A 15,349-nucleotide genomic window follows, 5' to 3' on the forward strand; every position below is an offset into this window, starting at 1 on the left:
ACAAGTGAGGGTGGGCGAGAGGGGACCAGGGGATGGGTAAGTAGAAAAGCGGAGGGAGGGGAAGGGGTGTTGTGGGGGCTAGCCGACGGAGGAGCGAGAACGGAAAGGAGGAAAATTACTGGTAGAAGACAGGAGGGGCTTTCCTCAAATAATGGTCACAAAAATAATGTCTTTCACAACCCTACTTCCTCGCCCCCCCCTCCCACCCCCCTACTTCGCTCTCGGTTTTCGTTTTGTTGCCACTACTGTTTAGACGACAGTCAGGATGTAGGGGAGTCAGACAGCTGTCAGACACTGAGACAGCACAGGGACACCAGCACTTACAAAATTGCCACACCAGCCTTTGTGCCAGTCCGGTCCCCGCCTGACCCTGTCCCCCACCTTCAGGACTGCTGCCAGGTCTGCTCTCCTTGGTTTGGCTGTAGCTGTTTGTCCTGTCAATTAACACACACACACACACACACACACACACACACACACACACACACACACACAAAAACACACACAATCTATACATATAAATAAAAGAGAGTGTCTGTCTGTCTGTGTGTGTGTGTGTGTGTGTGTGTCTGTCTGTCTGTGATCGCCAAAGCTCCGAGAAGGGAGGGGGCAGGAAGACGATGTCGTGCATGTGCACTCCTGTGACTGTGAAGATGTGCACCTGACCACCACCGCCGCTGCCGACGCCGCTGCGCTGCCAGCCCTCCAATCCTCCTCCGCCTCCCCCCCCCCCCCCCCCCCCGAAGAGAGAAACTTTTAGTTGTGGCTTGGCTCTTCTAAAAAAAAAGTAAACTTGCCCCCCCCCCCCCCCCCTTTCAATCCCCAGATCCGACCCCCCCACCACCACCACCCCCATTCCCACCACCACCGCCGACTCCACAACTACCACTCCCACTAGCCCTACATCATCAACACCAACCCAACCACCATCCCCAGCACCCCCATCACCCCCCATCACCACCACACCAACCCCTTCCTTACCCCCTAAAAGAAAAAAGAATTATAGCAATCTCGATGTCATCACTGCATGTCTACTAAAACGGCTACATTTTGTCTACAACACATCAAAGCACAAGCCGCGTCTGCATCCCTCAGCAGGTTCACGTCATATTCGGAGTATTCAGATCAAAGCACGAAGCCGCGGCGTATCAGCACGATTGCAAAACTGAAGAGAATTCTCATGCCCTCGTACAGATAAAACACTCGAAAGAATTACACGCACTTGTCACACACAGAAACAGATTGCATATCGTCAGTGTTCAAAACAAACCTCGTAACCACCATTTTTCTGATATTCGTTTTTTTGCATCATTGAAATCGTAATTTTTTTTCCTACCTTCTGAAACAAAAATCAAATAAATATGTTGCCTAATTAGTTAATTAAGCTGCTGTAAACAAACCTCATAACTCAAACCCGTTTGCGCGGGCTTTCAACTTTACCACTTAAGGGATCTTACGAGGTTTTCTCGGAAAGTGGTGGTAATTTACAAACCTCGTATTGGCTTTTACGAGGTTTTCGTGAACTGTTTTGGTGGGAAATTGATCAAAACATCCGGGTTACGAGGTTTACGTCTACACGAAAGCAGCCTGGTCTTGAGAGAAACTGAATGGGACAAAGGTAAGTACTCCACTTTCCTTGGTGAAAATACGAAGACAAGTCGTTTAACTTGGCTTTTCCATTCTTAATTGAGCAATGTTAATTGTGCTTGATTGACTATGCCGTCCATGATATAGAAAAGAGAGACACAATTGTTTCTTCCAAGCAAATTTGGTTCCCGCTATAGCCCTACCGCCCCTTTCTCTCTCTCTCTCTCTCTCTCTCTCTCTCTCTCTCTCTCTCTCTCTCTCTCTCTCTCTCTCTCTCTCTCTCTCTCTCTCTCTCTCCTTCTCTCTCTGTATCTGTCTGTCTGTCTCTCTGTATCTGTCTGTCTGTCTCTCTCTTTCTTGCTCTCACTCTCACTCTCTCTCTCTCTCTCTCTCTCTCTCTCTCTCTCTCTCTCTCTCTCTCTCTCTCTCTCTCACACACACACACACACACACACGTCGCCACGCACACGCGAGCGAACAGGGGTACACGTGCATTCGTGATAGCGTTTTATTTACGATATTTCAATGTTTGTTTGTAACGTTCAACACTCATTTTCCTTTTGGAATACTGAACCGATGTTTTTGATTTACAGTTTAAGAAAATGATTAACATCACTCCGCCATCAAGCAGTGATGAAAACGACCTTTGGATCTGCGGCGTGTGTGGGGAAATGGCCAAAGACAGTGATAGCCTTGAAATGGACTTTGTTCTGAAAGATGAGCGAGTTGTGTTTGACACAGACGACACACCATGGGTTTACTGTATCCGCTGTCACAAGTATTTTCATGTGAGATGTGTTGACTTCGACACAGTCGAGATTGTTATCTTCTCTGGCAATCACTACGTCTGTACAATCTGCAGACAGTAAGAACGTTAAACATGAACTGTTCAATCCAAGGAACCGTCATTAGGAGCTTTCAAATACTAGGAGGACTTTCAGACAAAAATCTTATCTGCAATGACACTCTTGAAGACAGTGCAGAGTCATTGTCTCCTGTCCTGCCTACCCATGAAAATGCGTAAGCCCCTGATCTTTTTTAGGACCTGCTATTGTCCCCTAGCTATCCCTTTTGTATCATGTCAAAGCGGGTCACCGTCCCTCAGCCCACCTGAATCTGGTCTGGGTGTTTCTCGACAGGACGCGCCTAGTCGTACGCTGTCAGATCGTGAACATAGTCAGACTGCTGAAGAGGTCTCTAAATATTAATGAGATCACAGGCTAGGCAGCGACGACTTCTACCACCCTTGTGACGACGAAAATGAATCCACAAATTCCTATGAAATTCCAACGCCACTTGAGAGCCCTGTGTCTGGTAGCGGTGACACTATCCACAGGGCGCGCTCATACGTTAGGATGACAGTGAAACTTTGGTCATCACAGCAGACCTGCAGGTAGTGCTTCTCTCCCCCAGGTTGTTTACGAATGAGAACTACTATAAAAAATAAACCATGCTGCCACAATTACACCCTGTATGGTTTGGCAACACGAGGTGGTGTGTGTTATTATTGGCATGAGGGCAACGGTGAAGTGAACAGCAGTAACTTTGCGTCCTGCTTATTTGATTTTCTCCAGAATGTCCAAGGACGTCGTGAGACCCCTCTGCGTACAATCATCATCTATTCAGATAGTTGTGGTTATCAAAACAGGAATGTCACACTCTCGAACTGTCTTCTACACTTTGCCATCCGTACAAGGATTAAAGGGGATCAGAAGTGTCTAGAAAAAGGTCATTTAAGGATGGAGGTTGATTCAGTCCACAGTGCCATTGAAAGAAAGCTGAGAGACCGTCAGGTCTACTGGCCCCCTGAGTACGTGGAGGTAATAACTTGCTCGGCCAGGCAGCAGGCGCCGTACAAAGTGAAAAATCTCCACGTTTTTTAAAGACTTTTCAAAGGTTCTCTACGTCAGATCGATCCGCCCAGTGTTATCCACACGTTACTGACATCAGGTCCCTCTGTACAGCCCATGTGGCACCATCAGTTACAAACTGATGTTTGCTGACAGATGGCAAGTCTTGCCCCACAGACCAGCCAAAGTTGCTGAACACGTGGTGATCCGAACCTCTACCAGCAGCCTGGACGCATCAAGAAGAAGAAGTGGCAAGACTTGCAGGAGCTGAAGCTGGTGCTCCCCACAGAGTACCATTCATTCTTCATAGCACTGCAGTATGAGTGACCTTTTTCTGAAGGAAACAACCGTTGGTTCAAGTTTGTGTTTGTTCAAACACTACTAGCCACACAAGTGAGTTGTGTTCATTGCTCAGCAACCTCATTGACTCTCAAGTTGAATTTGATATCGTTTGACATTTAAAATGATTTGACCGTGTTCTGTACATCTGTCAAGAATACAGACGAGATGTTGTTGTCGTTTGTTTCATTTCCCACACGTTGTAGTTACGATAACATGATACAAATCCAGTCTATACAAAAGCAACATAGATTATTCGTTTATTTGTATCATGCTTCAGAGGGGGATACAGTGAAGAGCAGTAATTGTTATCTATGGTCCGGATAACTAAACGATTTTTGTCCAATAACTATTTTTTATGCATGCTGCGTATTTTAATTTGCCGTAATAATTATGTGACCCTACCATTGTTTTTCTGTTCAGTTTTTGATGTCAAATTTGAGAGGCTACAAAAAGAAACCATATTCATAATGATTGCATTCAAATATAATTTTGTTTCTCCAACTTTTATTGACTTCCCCTATCTGTGTGTGTGTGCGTGCGTGCCTGTGTGTAAAAGTGGACAATTGTACACCTCATTTACGAAGAAAACATGTATTCTAACACATACTGTTACCCTGAAAACCACGAATCTCCACACTTTTTGGACACCGTTTCGTGAGAAAACCTCGTATCAGCATTCATTGAAGCGTGGCGGCTTCATCTGACCATGAATTCTCAATTTCTTACCAGGAACGTACTTCTGGCATCATACAGATTCATCCCATATAAATAAAATGTTGGAATTTGAGTTTGTGATTTTTTAAAACAGTTTTTTTCATTTTTCTCAAAACAGCAAAAATGTTGATACGAGGTTTGTTTTGAACACCGACGATGTGTTGTTTGCGAGCGGCGTGTTCGCGAGACGAAAATAATTGCAGATTGGCCAACTTCGACAGTGATTATCCGTTCTGTTCTTCACAGTTATGATAAAAACATCGTTCTAGGGTCAAAACAAGTCGAAATTTTGGGACTGCTGCCGGAAGGAGACCGTAATATATGGTTGCATCACGACAGAAAAAATCGTCTGCTTCAGCGAACGCCGAAACCAAACGGTTGATTATCACGTGACACTTTTGTCATATTTAGAGTTGTTTGCACAGTAAATACAGCCGCGAAAAAATAGCTCCCTTGAAACTGTCTTACAAATCAATTCCTTTGTAATATAAAATTTACACAACGGCAACACCATGATAAATCATTATCGACGATCGCGAATCTGCTTATATCAATAATACATTACAAAAAGCTCTAAATATGTAAAAAAAAAAAAAAAAAAATTTAAAAAAAATTCTGGGCCTTGTTTTGAGGGTTAAAGGCCGAGGGCCGGGTATAAAAGCAGACTGGCGCGTGCCACGACCAGTTTGTGATTGGGTGCTTTGATGGAACGAGCTCTCGTTTGAACCAAGTTTTTGTAAAGTACGACGGCAGCAGTACAACAACAATCACAAAATTGTGCGAGTGATTACATCTGCATGAACACTACACATGCAGTTCAAAATTTTATCACAAACAACCTTCTAACATGCTTTTTCAGAAAAAAATTCTCACTCACCAAGTTTGAATTCAAAATCAAACGGCTGTCAGTCAACCAAAGTGGGCGGCGCCAATGATAGCCGTAGGCAACGTCCGAATCCTAAGAATAGTTCCTGCTGTAAGCACCCACCACCTGGAATACGTCATCCAGATGGCGTACGACCCCAACATTCCGGTCACTGGCGGCCACTGCCGCTGGAGCTGATACCTAACACCAACGTTCGTTGAGCACTGAGAAAGCTCAGAGTTGACCGCTTTTTATATCCAGTGTTCATCTGAATTCTTCCTGCTACTTTTTGTCCGTTTTTATTGAGTCACTTGAGAAAAAGTGACTCTATGTAATCGGTCAGTGTTAGTCTGTCCGGCCGGCCGTCCGGCCGTCCGTAGACACCACCTAGACGTTGGACTTTTCTCGGAAACTATCAAAGCGATCGGGCTCATATTTTGTTTAGTCGTGACCTCCAATGACCTCTACACTTTAACGATGGTTTCGTTGACCTTTGACCTTTTTCAAGGTCACAGGTCAGCGTCAAAGGAAAAATTAGACATTTTATATCTTTGACAAAGTTCATCGGATGTGATTGAAACTTTGTAGGATTATTCTTTACATCAAAGTATTTACATCTGTAGCCTTTTACGAACGTTATCAGAAAAACAAGGGAGATAACTAGCCTTTTCTGTTCGGCAACACACAACTTAACGTTGGGCTTTTCTCGGAAACTATAAAAGTGACCGGGCTCAAATTTTATGTGAACGTGACTCATTGTGTTGTGAATAGCAATTTCTTCCTGTCCATCTGATGCCTCATATAATATTCAGAACTGCGAAAGTGACTCGATCGAGCGTTTGCTCTTCTTGTTTTTAATTTGTGAACATAATATTTTGTTTTGTTTTGTTTTATGATTTTAGTGTTGAGATGACCATGAAAAGGAAATTTAAAATTGTTTTGAAAACATCAGGATCTACTTCTCAACCGAGACACACACACGAACATTCAGTTCAACCTTTTTGCAAACATAAATGGAATGCAGGCATTTAAAAAAAACACGAGCGTTACAGGTCTTGACGACTTCTGTCTATTCCCACAAATGACCCATGTAGGCGGTGCAAGCTGGATTTGGGAACCATGTCCGTATAAGAGATATCACACAGTTCGGCATGATGTCGCGTTTGTCTCTATCTTTACTCCATACAAATTTCCTTCTGTGTGCGTCGAGCTCCAGTGCGCTTTCTTTCTTCACAATGTATTCAGGTAGATTCCAGACTCCTCGGTGGTAAAGCATTGTCCAGAATCTTCTGTACAGGTCTTTTCTGTACAGATGATTTTTCCGGTGTGGTTCAACATTTTCCATCGGCCACCATCCTTGACGAAAGTCCTCATGCGTCACACTGGGCTGTGCAAAGCAAAACGGACACCTTTCTCGTCCCTCCAGCGCGGGAATATAAAAAGGCGGGTCCGGGTTGGCTGCACATTCCGATATTTGTGAATAACTAGTCGATCCCGCAGAATCAGTATCAACAGAAATATCAAAGTCAACATCACTTTGCTGGAAAAATGCCTCCAACCTGTCTAATTCATCCGACGAAAGTTCCACAGTCACAACGAATCTTTTTTTCTCAGCCATGATGAAAAACCTTTGTATGACCGAACGCTTGCTTCACGGCTTAGAATAACGGTTCCCTCCAAATTTTCTTCTCTTCGCCTGCAAGATTCGTCGACCAGCTGACCGTTTGGAAGAATCCAATTTGGATGGGTAAAGAAGCATCTCCATCATACCATGAATTGCACTTGCAAGGATGTCCAATGTAAGAGGCTCTACCCCACCCTTCACAATGGGATAACCCTTAGTGCCGGAAAACGATCAACCAACATGACATAGAGTTAAATATTCGCGCCAAATTCTTGACTAAGGACTTCGTAGTAAAATGTGTCTGGTCAACAGATTTAGCTCTGTAAACAGTAACTGAATTCAGGGGGTCCAGACGCATGCCAGCCCTGCCAAAGCATCTGCTGGCACTTTCTGTTACACAGTTGTGTCAACAAGATAACGGGACCTGCATGAGAAGAGTGTTGTGTACTGCAGAAGTAATCTCACAGTGTGAAGAACAATAATACACTCCCAAGTGTACATGATGCAATAATATTATAGCTGTACTTTAACCTATGTTATTACGTTTACATTCACTCCCCGGCATGTATTACTGTTCTGCATCAGTGTTACGCTTTTCCCGAGTAAAACAGAGAGAGAGATAGAGAGAGAGAGAGAGAGAGAGAGAGAGAGAGAGAGAGAGAGAGAGAGAGAGAGAGAGAGAGAGAGAGAGAGAGAGAAGTGTGTGTGTGTGTGTGTCCAACAACCTTTTTTTTTTACCCTACTATTATTTTGAATTGACCTTTGATGTTGTACCGCATTTCCCGCCAGGATGGTTTTAACGTCATACGAGCACACACTATACGATTAAAAGTTTGTTTACAAGCTCACTGATTCAAACTCTTTTTTCTCTCTTTATTTATAGGTTATTGAAATGAAAGAAGGCATACGTGAGAACATGCGCGCGCATGTGTGTGTCAGTGTATGTTTGTGTGTGTGTGTGTGTGTGTGTGTGTGTGTGTGTGTGTGTGTGTGTGTGTGTGTTTTATCGCGAGAGAGAGTGAGAGATGGATTAATAAATTAGATGCAAGCACACGCACACACACACACACACACACACACACACACACACACACACACACACACTACTACTGCTACTATTACGAGGAATGAATAAAATCGTCAGTCACACACACACTCACAAATCTTCAGTACTACCACCGAACCCGTTATCCGTAGCGTATGGTTTCACGGCTGACGAGCGGGCACAGCGCAGCTGTGTTATCTTCTCACGCTTACTGACCGCTGTGGTCAAAAATAGACAGCTCTGGCAGTTGAGAGTAACGCGAGACCTGCCACTCAGCCACCAATCCCAGGAAAGAGGCTCCGCCTATACCCATGGGATTTCTGGCCTGTTGGACCTCGGCCTTTAAGGCCTGTCAGTGTGAGTGGGGGGGGGGGGGGGGGGTACCCTTTTCTCATCGGATTTCACATTGAATAAAATTTGTTAGAGACACACACAAAATTTATTAAAATTTAAAAAAAAAACCCACTCAAAGCAAGGTACATGCTTTTTCCAGGGGTGGGGTTCCGGAACCCCTAGAACCCCCCCCCCCCCCCCCCCCCCCCCCCCCGGGTCCGGCCCTGGCATACGAATAAAGAAATCAAAACAAAGAGCAGGCTGTTTCAAGAAAAATGAAAGGAGAGCAAAACAGACTGACAAACACACAGACCGAGAAGTCAAGTAAAATATTTCCTCCTGCTACTATACTCTCAGATGATGTTACATTCGAGACTCTTTTACTCACTTGACAAATTCTTCATGGTCGGGGTCAGTAACTGACTTGAATCCTCCACTCATGAAGATCTTATGGTAGTCCTAAACAAAATGCAATACAAATTCATATGTAAAATAAATAACAGATAACTAACGTGTCACAATCGAGATTTGAAGAAAAAGAAGAACTCTTAAGTTTATGAGATGTTTAACTGGCGTCATGTGATCGTTTCGTTTTGTCAGTTTTACGTTCAATATATTAACATAAGAATAATAAGAATGATAAGATGATGAGAGATTGAATTTATCTGTAAATATAAGGTTGTATCTGTGCTGAAACTGTTCGGTGTTGACAAATATGTCGAATCAAACTATGGTCCTTTGCTTCGAGCTGAACACTGTAAAAGAGTGTGTGTTTGGTTTATTTGTTTGTTTGTTTGGGTGGTTATTTTAGACAGAACTGGCAGCGTATATTCTCTTCACCGCATAATAACTCAATTGAAAGCCGTTACAAACCTTGAATCGCAGTTCCTAAAAAAAATATCAGCGGAAACGTGAACTACACGTATTTCATTAAAATAAAGCAGGTTGCAAACAAGTCCATGTTTTGTAGATGTTCATAACAAGACAAGAGAACTACGACTTTTAATCAAACATCGGTTGCCAGGTCAACACAAAGAGTAACCAGAAAACGTGAATGTCAAGAAAACCAAACTTACGTCCATAGAAATGGTGAGGAACTCGCTCTTTTCCTTGACAACAACGGTAGACTGACGTTTGCTTCGGGTGATGATGGCAAGTTCCTGAAAACATTACATCGTCGAGAATGTACATTTCTAGAGATGACAAATCTGATAACCAAAGGGAAGTAAGTGATCTAAATCCATACCGTGCGACATGTGTCATGGAATAAGGGAGAGTTATCCGGAAACAATCTCCTGGCACCCTTAACACTTTTTTTTTATCAGCTCTGTAAACAGCGCTCTGCTTCATTTTTGTTTAAGATTCCAGAGATTACAAAACACGCACTGTACCATTTTCGACCGAAACATGGTTATAGTTTGCTGTGATTCACCAACTAAGACTTTTCGAGATTATCATACAAATATTGATTCCGGAGCACAACAATCATTAAAACTACAAAGAATATGTCTTCAAAGCTTCGCTCATAACACGTCCACTTACCAACTCACTCAAACTGCGTTGCAGCGACCAAACCGATACATTAGAACAGAATGACTGTAGTAACAAACTGACAGAAAAACAAACATATTAATAACAATTTCTTAAAATCGCGAAGTCATCCTAGGTTTATCATAAAAAAATTAAACATTAAGTTATCCTAGGACGTCAAAAGATAACTACCCCAAAGATTTGTCCTTTTTCTAACTGAACCGCCACTTTGGCGAAGTTTCGCCCTTCCTCCAGAACCAGTACAGCAACTGCACACACAAGTTCGGATTGTAAACAAAACGATGGCTAAATTAGATACTTTCTTTCTTTATTTGGTGTTTAACGTCGTTTTCAAAATTAGATACTAAATACGGGATTAAACAAAAGAGAGACGCACGCAGAGAGACAGAGATGGGGGGGGGGGGGGGGGCAGAGAGACAGTAGAGGGTCAGTGTGTGTGTGTGTGTGTGTGTCAGTGTGTGTGTGTGTGTGCGTGTGTACGTGTGCGTGTGAGAGAGAGAGAGAGAGAGAGAGAGAGAAAGAAAAAAAGAAAGAAAGAAAGAAGAGAGAGAGAGAGAGCAAGAAAATAGATATATATATACAAAGACAGAAAGAAGAGAGAGATAGAGCGAGAGGGACAAAGAGAGGGAGATAGAGAGAGTGTGTGACAGACAGACATACAGACAAACAGATAAACAGACCGAGAGATAGACAGACAGACAGACACACACATACATACAGACAAACAGACAGACAAACAGATAGACAGACAAGCAGACAGACACAGACACATAGACAGACAGAAAAATACAGACAGAGGAGACTAAGAGCTGACGTACGGAAAGACAGATAGACAGGCAAATTTACCAAGAGAATGCTGAAGAGACGGACACACGGACAGACTTGGAGACAAATGGACGATCGGACATTCAGACGGACCAACAGAGACAGATGGAGAGAGGTTACATAGATCTGGAATACATTTTTCGCAATCTTAAAAGATACAAAGCGACCACACACCTGCACCAGAAAGAATGAAGTAAAAACAATGAGCTTGATGTCCCTGTCGCAATAACACCCGTCGAGCATCGAACCTGAACAATACAATGACAAAAACAAAAAGTCTTCTGAAGTGCTCGCGCGGCATTTTCACCAATATCCGTTTTTGCATCAAGGGAAATGTTAAAAAAAAAATTTAAATAAAGAAAGTTGTACAATCAACAAATCCAAACACAAAGAGATTGCAAACGTTCAAAAATTCAGAGTAAAAAAACAAGAAAGGTAAGTTGTTAAAACGTTGTTATTGTGTGAGATAGTGCGTGTGTGTTTAGGTGTGTGTGTGTGTGTGTGTGTGTGTGTGTGTGCAGTGTGTGCGTGCGTGTGTAGTGTGTGGGTGTGTGTGTGTGTGGGTATGTAGAGTGTGGGCTTGTATGCGTGTGTGTGTGTGTGTGTGTGTGTGTGTGTGTGTGAACTTGTGAAGTGTGTGTGTATGGTGCGAAATAGTGGGTGTGTGTTTGTGCGCGCGTGTGTGTGTGCGCGAGTGTGTGTGCGTACGTACGTGTGTCAGTTTGTGTTTGTGTGCGTGTGTTCGTGTGTGTATGCATGCGTATGTGTGTTTGTGCGTGCGTGCGTGTGTCAGTGCGTGCGTGCATGCGTACGTGCGTGCGTGCGTGTGTGTGTGTGGGGGGGGGGGGGGTACGTGTGCGTGTGTGTTTGTGTATGCGCGTATGTTTGTGCGCACGCAAGTTAATCGGTGTGTTTGGGTGTCTGTCGGCCTGACTTTCCGTCTTGCAGGTAATGCCTCTGCCAATGTTTCCACACCTGTCTGTCCGTCTTTCATTTTACTCCTGCCAGTCACGATGCTTGCATTACCTGGTTCAAGTGTTTGTCTCTGCGTTCGTGTTTGCAGTGAAAACACTTCGCTAAACGAACACGTGCATGTCTTGAAACTATTCCCCGCCGACAAGTGGTTTATGTAGAAAAGCACTCAGAAGGGGCAGATCTACTTGAACCGTGTATTTATCTTGGTCACTGGCCAGCGTTTCTTTTACTGACCAAAGCCCAAAGACTAACACATGAAAGGCAAGATAACTTCTTCCTCTTCTTCATTTTTTGCTTCGCCGTATGTTTAATGGTGCTTTGGAATAGAACAGGAAACATGTGGTATGTCAAAGGTTGTTAGTTTTCTGACGGGCGCATTGGCGTGGTGGTAAGACGTCGGCCTCATAATCGGGAGGTCGTGAGTTCGAATCCCGGTTGCTGCCGCCTGGTGGGTTAAGAGTGGAGAGTTTTCCGATCCCAGGTCAACGTATGTGCAGACCTGCTAGTGACTTAACCCCCTCCGTGTGTACACACAAACACAAGACCAGGTGCGCACGGAAAACATCCTGTAATCCATGTCAGCGTTCGGTGGGTTACAGAAACACGAAAATACCCAGCATGCCTCCCCCGAAATCGGCGTATGCTGCCTGAATGGCGGGGTAAAAACGGTCATACACGTCAAAATCCACTCGTGCAAAAAACACGAGTGAACGTGGGAGTCTGAGCCCATTCAAGAAGAAGAAGTTAGTTTTCTTTTGGTACGCACTTTTATAACTTTCCTCAGTTCTAAAACGTAAACGTGAGTTGGTGGGGGTTTTCTCGTACAAACGTGCATCCTCGAATATGGAGCATTGCATCACTTCTGTTTTCACATGGTTTAAGGTTTAACAAAAAAAAATGTTTCGTTTCTGAATGAAGAATCAACGAATAAGGAGAAAGCAAACGATTGAAGAACAATATTTCGCAGGCACTTTCGACGCTGTATAGCACTAAAATGTGTATGGGGATTTGGGGGAGCGACAAAGGAGATTTTGGAATTACGATGACCGTGAAGATTTCGATTGCAAGCAAATCATGCAACAGAACACCTTAAAAAACATGCTTTCAGAAAAAATGTGTGTAAGAGCACGACGTGATAAAATACAGACGTTGAAGAAAGTGTGTGCCCAGTGTAATTCACACAATGGTAACAAGGATACACGAAAAAGTCTGAAAGTACCCCATGGTTCCAAAATGTTAATTAAAATTTTTATTAATTCATAAACAAAAGACTGACAATTCTGATCCGCGAATGTTGGAGGAGATCCTTTCACTAAGTCTTGAAGCAGATCATGCTGGCCACCCAATGTCCATATCTAGCACTAGAAGTCCACGGGGCTTTCAAAACCACCCGTGAATTCTACCAGTGCCATTGACTGACAAGGGTTCGTTGGAGAACGTTGTGTTTGAAGTCCCGGGTCAAAATTCCCAGCAATACACTGTGCGTCGTATGTCGTTCGATTCGAAGCTCTTGCAGGTGTGTTGTGTGGTGGCGGCGGGTGTGTGTGTGTGTGTGCGCGCGCGCGCATGCGTGTGTGTGTGTGTGCGTGCGTGCGTACGTGTGTGTGTGTGTGTCTGTAACTGTCTGTCTGTATGTCTGTCTGTGTGTCTGTCTTTCCTGATGGGTGGTGTTTGCCTGTGTGTAACGTAACAGAGCATCTATGCAATCTTAGGCTCAATGGAACACGTAAACACCACTAAAATATCGGACTCTCAAAACGCATCCCTGCACACAAATTCCATCCTATAGTACGCACGATACCTACACACATCGACTTTCTAGTCTACATCCACAGCTAAATTATTAACCCCTGTTCGTCGACATGCAAAGCCCCCCCCCCCCCCCCCCTCTCTCCATCCTCACCCCCACTACCTTCACTACCACGCCCCCCACCTTCCAACATGCAAAGCCCCCCCTCCCCTCTCTCTCTCTCTCTTCGCCTCCACCCCCACTACCTTCACCACCACGCCCCCCACCTTCCAACATGCAAAGCCACCCCCCCCCCTCTCTGTCTCTTCGCCTCCACCCCCACTACCTTCACCACCACGCCCCCCACCTTCAAACATGCAAAGCCCCCCCCCCCCCCCCCCCCTCTCTCTGTCTCTTCGCCTCCACCCCCCACTACCTTCACCACCACGCCCCCCACCTTCCAACACAAACCCCCTGTGGCCAAAGGCTGCAGTAGACATGTATACTACTGACCAGCACGAACTGGCCAGTGGCTGAGCGCTGTGCGCAGACGATTGATGACCGCAGTCAGAAACATGCCAGAGCTCACGACTTACACTGTTGCAGACAGTGCTGCCAGTGACAATAGCGGAGTGGTGCCCATCAAAGATGATCATCAGCCTTGAAACTGACTGCGACCCGTCAGCGGACCACATAGGTCTGGTCTCTCCACGGAGCAGTCGTCTGGCACTTTCTGTCATAAAGGTGACAGACCTCCTGACAGCCACACTCACGTTTCGGGTTGGCATTTTGCTGTACATTCATAACACTGAGGATTGCCAACATATTCCTAAAATAAAAATAAAACAATACCCTAGTACAGTTGTGTTCAATGATTAGAAAATAAGAAAAATAAATCAATAAACATGAGATCTTCAAAAGTGACAAGGAAACAAGGGGAAAATGGGGGAAAAAAATGGAGATAAACGCAACCGTGGACTGTTCCAGTTCAAGATGCACACTACCAACATATAAAAACATCTGCAGAAAACAGACGTCTACAGAACTAACTTTAACCACATTTCATAACACTTTCCATACTTGAACCGCCAACAAAAACGATGACATGACATGCGCATGGGTGCAACTGCTGGAAAATGAAAAAAATGAAAAGGCCGGGGTCCAGGGGCCGCTGAGGCCCCTGGCTGGGTACAGGGACAGCACAGCGCCCCTGTTAGGGGGTCAGGGGGGCAGAGCAGAGCAAAATGTACAACTTTAAGGGTATTTGAAGGCCTCTCCTTCAAGCTGACAGGGAGATTAATACGTAGATTAAAACCAAAAAATGGCAATAAAATCGTGTATCATGTATGTACATGAGCCATCAGGCATAATGTTTACAACTCAACTACAAAACAAATAGTATTAGAACACACGCTGCACAAGAAAACAGAAAAAGCTCACCTTTTACTACATAGCAAAATAGCACACACTTGTCTCTATGTGAGCTTGAGGAGAGATCCAGAATGAGCGCTAGCAGTCTATCCCAATGCAGGCGATACAACATCCATTTCGAAGAATCGAACAAATTGAAATGTTAATCTGTTTGAGTATATATACATATTGATTGTACAAGCAACCAAACCAAACCACTGCAGATGGCTTCTTGACTACCATCATCATTATGGCTGGAAGTTGTATGTGAATTCTGGCAGAGCTGGGAGCAGAACTGATATTGAATATTGTAGCCAGTATAACACATTATCCAGTGCTGCAGTATCGACACAAAATTGTTCATGAAGCACCACTCAAGACTTTTTACACAACACTGTACAGAGTTTCTTACAAATGGACAAGAGGGCTTTTATGAGTCGCATCATCATAGGAAATCTGGCACTTCCGTTGGTCTTGAGCCGAAACACAAGGCTCCAAA

This window comes from Littorina saxatilis, linkage group LG4 (genome assembly GCF_037325665.1).
Source record: "Littorina saxatilis isolate snail1 linkage group LG4, US_GU_Lsax_2.0, whole genome shotgun sequence".
Classification (NCBI taxonomy): domain Eukaryota; kingdom Metazoa; phylum Mollusca; class Gastropoda; order Littorinimorpha; family Littorinidae; genus Littorina; species Littorina saxatilis.